This window comes from Myotis davidii, unplaced genomic scaffold (assembly GCF_000327345.1).
Source record: "Myotis davidii unplaced genomic scaffold, ASM32734v1 scaffold566, whole genome shotgun sequence".
NCBI classification, from domain to species: domain Eukaryota; kingdom Metazoa; phylum Chordata; class Mammalia; order Chiroptera; family Vespertilionidae; genus Myotis; species Myotis davidii.
Genome location: NW_006296617.1, coordinates 1,162,665 through 1,169,471, shown reverse-complemented (window position 1 = coordinate 1,169,471; position 6,807 = coordinate 1,162,665). Strand labels below are relative to the sequence as shown.

At 52.8% G+C, this 6,807-nt stretch overlaps 1 protein-coding gene across 2 annotated transcripts in view; it reads left to right on the top strand.

Annotated features, from left to right (window-relative positions):
- NAPA (NSF attachment protein alpha) overlaps window positions 1–6,807 on the top strand; it is a 29,628-nt gene that overhangs the window by 8,315 nt on the left and 14,506 nt on the right. The gene's annotated exons all lie outside the window — the stretch shown is intronic.

Below are 6,807 nucleotides of genomic sequence, written 5' to 3'. Positions count from 1 at the left end.
CTGGGCTTTTCCTCATCCCTCACATCTCCCCTCACTCCCCAATCGCAAAGAAAAGTTTCTTTCCCCTGGACAGCAACCTGCATGGGAAGTTTCTTCATCTGTGAAGTGAAATCATAGTAATAGCTACTTCATGGGGTTGTGCTAAGGAACAGTGAGATTATGGTGTGAAATGGTGAGAACACAGTGTCTGACGCTGGGACGTGCTTATTGTTGTTGCTACGCATGGTTATTGGAAGCTGAGCTGGAGAAAAAATGGCATCGTGTTCTGTATACACACAGCACAATCTCTAAAAATCAAATGTCGACAAATCAGTTCCTGTTTGAACCGCCTGTACGTGCCAGCAACCCCGGGACCCCTGGAGGCGGGCTCTCCTGGTATTTACATTACGATTCATAACAGTAGCAAAATTACAGTTATGAAGTAGCAACGAAAATAATTTTATGGTTGGGGGTCACCACAACATGAGGGACTATATTAAAGGGTCGCGGCATTAGGAAGGTTGAGAACCACTGATCTAAGGAACAGTGAGATTATGGTGTGAAATGGTGAGAACACTGTCTGACGCTGGGACGTGCTTATTGTTGCTACGCAGTTATTGGAAGCTGAGCTGGAGGAAAAATGGCATCGTGTTCTGTATACACACAGCACAATCTCTAAAAATCAAATGTCGACAAATCAGTTCCTGTTCGAACCCCGGGACCCCTGGAGGCGGGCTCTCCTGAGGGAAGAATGGCTGACAGGTTTGGGGACAGGACCCACCTGTGAGGGAATGACAGCTTCTGGCTTTGCCTCTAGACCTCTTTCCACCCAGAGCGCAGCAGAAACCCCTGGTGCCATTCCGGCCACACCCATGCGGTTCGCACTGCCCTACCAGTGCCAAGACCTACAGTGGGAAGCTTGGCATTTCTTGCCCGGTCTCCAAACAGTCTTTCCTGAAGGGACACAAGGTTTTCGGGTAACCTGGCCAGATTATGCAATAACTGAGGGTTCCGTCTTCCATGATGGATGGGACTTTGCTGCCTGGTCAGAGGTTTCAGTGCTTCTGTTTGGGATGGGGCTACAGAGAGGCAAGGGTCTTTCAGAAACATCTTTCAAGAAAAGGAAACATTGCCCAGCTGGCATGGCTCAGTGGTTGAGCGTCGACCTATGAACCAGGAGGTCACGGTTCGATTCCCGGTCAGGGCACATGGCCAGGGTTGTGGGCTTGATCCCCAGTGTGGAACATGCAGGAGGCAGCCGATCAGTGATTCCCTCTCATCATGATGTTTCTATCTCTCTCTCTCCCCTTTCCTCTCTGAAATCAATACAAATATTTTAAAAAAAGAAAAGGAAACATTCATGTCTTTGGCTGGGATGAAGTAATCCTGTTGGGGTGCAGAGGGCATCGGTGTGGAACCACAGGAGCGCCTGCCAGCCCCTGTGGCTGGCACAGCCCCTGCCTTTGAGTTTACAGTGGGAGGAGGGCTGCACGTAGCCAATCTGGGGCCGGGGGAGGTGAAGCCCACGCTGAGATGTTGAAATAGGAAAACATTTCTAGAATAGTTCTCTCTGCCAGTCTGATAAGTGATGCTAAGTGTGGCAGGTGCTCTCATGGTTCCAGCAGCTCTACCCCATGGGAGTCTCTCCCAGGTACAGATGAGGAGACCGAGGCTGCTGAGCCACGAACTGGAGCTGGCGCCAGAATCCTGGCCCGTCTGCCTGCAGCCTGAGGTTTCCCACTGCCGGGTGGCTGGCAGCCTTGGGAGTGTATTTCTCCTCCTTGTCTAATGGTAACCATTTGGGGCCTGCTCTGTGTTGGCCTCTGCCCCAGGTAATCTCTGATCTTCACAGACTCCTCCCAGGTCTGGTTCATTGTCTCCATTATATAGCTAAAAAAACCGAGGCTCGGGGCTGCTAGTCCAAGGTCGCACGTAGCACAGCGCTGAGACCAGTTGCAGCCCTGGTCTCCGGCCTCAGGTCCATTCTCTCCCCGCCCCTTGCGCGTACAGGCGTGTCCAGAGTGTCCTGTGATGGTTTCAGCGGGCAGTTGTGTGTAAACCTGGATTTTGTCAGTTACTGGGGCCTGTGCAGTCACTGGGGGCGCCCAGGCCCTGCCTGTCACTGCAGAGCCGGGGAGGCAGGGAGTGGCTTAGCGTTTGCAGGTGATGAGGGAGATGCTGGTGGAATCCCGTGGGTCTGGCCCTGACAGCTCAGCTGTGCGGGCTGGGCCTTTCTGTTCCCTAATGTTCCTCTGCCTTCAGCACTGTGCGGTGGGCCAGGGCTCCGGGGGCGCTGGCTGGACCAAGCCCTCCCTTGCTTAGGGGCCACCCATCAGGCCTCCAGGGAGAGCAGTCTGCTTGTCAGATGATGGAAACCTGAGCGGTTGGCTGTTTAATCTATTGGACTCTGTCTGCCTCCTCATTTTCCAGAAGACTCACAGGAGGAGGGGAGCCTCCCAGGCCCCTGAGTGAGGGAGAGGCAAGGGCAAGACATCCCCAGGGCCAAGTCCCCGTTGGGCCCCACCGCTTCCTGGCCGTGTGGGCTTGGACAAGCCCCTTAACACCCCTGAGCCCAGCCAGCCGCCTCCTTTGTAGCAGGAGGATTTACAAATACCCTGGCGAGGACCCCAAGGGTTATTGTGAGGAACTCTGTCCCTTCAGGCGGAGCCGTGGTTGTGATTATAAGGAGTAATGACGATGCCTAGCACATGGGAGAAGGCAAGGGCGGGACAGGACCGCTGAGGGCCCATTCTTCCACCAAGGGCGCTGGCTAGAGAACCAGGGCAGGGTGTTAAGTCTCAGGAGAACTGAGGGCTGGTAGCTGTGGCACCACCGGGGGACAGGAGGGAGAGGGCCTGTGGAGGAGGACCCAAAATGGGAGTGAACCCCATCTGCGCTGCCTTTTCGAGGTCCTTAGGAAACTGCAGGTGGGGTAGGTGGCATGTTGGTGGGAGCTGGAAATGCCCAGAGGATGGAGGAGGGAGGGAGGGAGGCTAAGACTGCACCGCAGACCGCCTGGCCCAGGTCCCGCCGGGCCGTCTGTGCGCTCCTGGCACCGCTCGCTCCTCCATATGGCAGTCGCTGGAGGTTGGTGGCTCCGCCTGGGAGACCTGAGACCGCTTCCTCCGCCTTGGGAGGGGGAGAAAGCAAAGCCGAGGGAGTAATTATAGACAGCCCTGCACCAGGCCGGCCCAAACCAGTTCCCTCTGTTCCTGGGCATGGCTCAGAGCCGCTGGCTGGGGAGAGCCAAGCAGAAGCAGTTTGGGGGAGGTCAGTGGGGGAGGGACAGTCAGCTGTCGTGTGCTGCCGCCCGGCTCTTCAGAAGAGTTTGGTTTTTGTCATGGAGGCCGCCCTTAGATGAGTGACATGAGCGGACCTGATTAAGGAGAGAAATCCTATGTAACCCCTGCAGCTGTACTGTGTGGGGAGGCAGGTTGGTGGAGCAGTGGAGCTGGGAACGTCTTCCTTCCTCACTCTCCCTGCCAGAAGCCCTCCTGTTGTGTTAGAATGTGGCCTAAACTCTTCTCCTGCCTCCATCGAGCATGAGCGGACCTGCCTGCCTCTCCAGTCTCATTGCCCACTGCTCCCTGCACCATAGCCAGCTGGCCCACTTCTTTTCCTTGATTGAACTGGCCACGCTTGTTTCTGTCTCAGGGCCTTTGCACATGCTTTGGCTGCTGTGTGGAATGCTCTTCCTCTTTTCATGGATGGCTCCTTAGTTATCATTGGGGATGAGGCTCAAATCTTGCATCCCTGACCTGTCCATTCAAAGAAGCTCTTCCTCCCCAGGCCCTCTAGTGCTGAATCACTCTGAAATTGTCTTCCTGGCTTCCTGTTTACTGAGGCCCCGGTTCTGCCCTTTGTTTACGACTATGTCCAGTGCCTGGCATATCACAAATACTCATGTCTGTTCCCCAGATGACTAAATGGCTATGGGAACAGCTTCTCCTTTAGGGTCTGCCGGTGGCCCTAGCTGGGCGACTCAGCTTCCATTTCTAAAAGAAGAGGACAGAACTCCCGAGATCCCCCTGTAATTGCGGTGGAATTAGCAAGGCGGAGACAGCCTAGCGGCCTGAGCAGGTGGTAATCCCTCCGGCTTTCCCACCCCGCGGCTAGAATCACTGACCCAGCGCGGGGTTGGCCCGGCTTAGCCTGGGATCATAGCGTTTCAGCCGGCAGCTGACAGGCTTGTGTTCTGTGTCCACTCCGTCCCACTGAGCTGAAACCAGCCGGGCTGGCTCTGCTCATGGTTAGTCACCCGGCCTGGGGCCGCTCCATGGGACGGGCCGCTTCTGCTCATCCAGGAGCCTTCGCTTTTCCAGAGAACGTCTGGGCCTGGGTGGGACTAATTGTGCCCTCAGAGAAGCGAAGGGTCCATGGGGTGGGCACATCTGTGATGGCGATCTGTGAATGCATCCTTTAAAGAGAACATTCCAGAGAAGGTCCCCGGGGGTGGGGGTTGGGGGGTTGCCTCTGGCCCCAAGGGATCCTTCTGAAATCTTCTGCCAGAAGTTTGTGGAAGTGCCTCAGCTCTCCGAGTGGTTTCTGAAGAAGGTACTTCAAATGGGTGTGTCAGGTTCAATGTGTTGGGCCACCTTGGACGAGGTATGGGAAGTGGGGAGTGCATTGCTCAGGGACACTTCCTGGATAGCAGAGCGACCCTCTGCTGGAGCCTCTCCATGGGACAGCAGGGAGACAGTGTCAGCACAGCCCCCTAAGGCAAAGGGTAGGCTTTTCATCTAAAGCAGAACCTTGTTGGTGTGATTGGGATTCAGGAGGCCAGGACTCCAGTCCCACCTCCACCCCACCCCTCTATGCACAGACATACACACACACTCAGGCAGCCCTGGGAGGTCACCTGAAGTCACCTGACCCCAGAGATCACTGCTGGCTGCTTTCCAGGCTGTCTGTCTGAGTCAGTTTTTCCCCTCCCAAACTCACCTGGTCATCTGAATTATCGGGGATGATTGTTAAAATATCCTGACTCTGGCCCTACCCAGACATCCCGCTGGATGGTGAAATCTCCAGGGAGGTGGCTGTGGGCTCTGATTTGATTATTGTAAGGAGCCTCTCATGTGATTCAAAAGATGGGCGAGGTGGACTGTGACACCAACAGCGCAGTGAAGGCGTGTGCCAAGCACAGCTCCAAAATCACACAAGAGGCCCTTGCCAGCTGGCTGGGATGGCGAGTTTCCAGGGCCAGTTGACACAGGGTGAGGGTTGGGACAGTGAAGATGATTTGTGTGACTTTTCATTGGAAAAGTCCCCTTTTTCCTTCAAAACTGAACATTGCTTGATGTCAGTGAAGAGGGAATCTGAACTCCATGTGGGGGACTCCTGAGTGTGTGGGTTTTATTTTACTGATTTTTATAGGCGATGGGGGTTTGAACAGTTACAGAGACCACAGACCTTGTGGGCTAAGCCTGGTGGGGTTATGGGAGATGGAATGACTTACCACTGGTGGGTGAGGTACTAATGAAGGTCCCCCGATTCAGGAAGAAGTTCATATGGAGGTGGGGGTGCCAGGGTAGCTGTCCCTGCAGGGTGCTCTTTGTTTTTCTGCAAATGTACTCCTCTCTATCTCACCGGTCCCTACAGTCACACAGTACGTTACAAAGTAGGTTTTCTGAGCATGAATTCGTGCACCAGGCCTCTAGTGTTAATAATGCTGTGCTGAGCATCCTGTAGTTTCTCTGATTAGCTTCTTAGGATAAATTGCTAGAAATGTAATTCATTGCTGGATCACAGGACCCAATATAAATCCTGATATTTAAAATATATATATTTCTTTTCTTGAATAGATAAAATATGCGGGTGATTAAGCAAATTCTGACAGGGGCACACTGTCCCTCCCAGGAGCACGCCCGCACCTTTCCCTTTCTCCTCTTTTCCCCCCACAGACATGCATCTCGTAAACTCCAAGGGACCCCACGAGACTTGCAACCAGGGGAGCGGTGGGCAGCAGCAGCTGTTCCCAGGCTAATCCCTGAACCTGTCCCCAAGGCCCCCTTATCTCTGACTTCCCAGTGAGCTGACAGCAGCCCCGCCCAGGCTCCCCTCTTGCTTCTTCTATCCTAGGCCCTTCCTTGTTTGATTGTCCCAGCTTTAATAAGCATACTCTCAAAATAAAACATAAAATAAAATTCTGATAGTACAAACAAAAGGTGTCCATCTGTCTCCCATGCCTGGCCCCCAGTTCTACAGGCCCCACCTCAGAGAAAAATGCTGCAACTTGTTTTTGGTGTATTTGCCCAGAAATATTCTGTTCACATAAACATATATGCTTCTCTTCTCGCCCTCTCTTTTTGTTCTGTTTTTAACACAAATGGGAACTTTTTATATACACGTTTAAAAATAGTGTTTCTCTGTGTGTGTTTATATTATATTTATGGCCGGTCCTCTGACTTCCCAGTGAGCTGACAGCAGCCCCGCCCGGGCTCCCCTCTTGCTTCTTCTATCCTAGGCCCTTCCTTGTTTGATTGTCCCAGCTTTAATAAGCATACTCTCAAAATAAAACATAAAATAAAATTCTGATAGTACAAACAAAAGGTGTCCATCTGTGTCCCATGCCTGGCCCCCAGTTCTACAGGCCCCACCTCAGAGAAAAATGCTGCAACTTGTTTTTGGTGTATTCGCCCAGAAATATTCTGTTCACATAAACATATATGCTTCTCTTCTCGCCCTCTCTTTTTGTTCTGTTTTTAACACAAATGGGAACTTTTTATATACACGTTTAAAAATAGTATTTCTCTGTGTGTGTTTATATTATGATATTTATGGCCGGTCCTGAACTGGTAGTGACACTGGAGGGTAGAGGTCTTCCCTGAA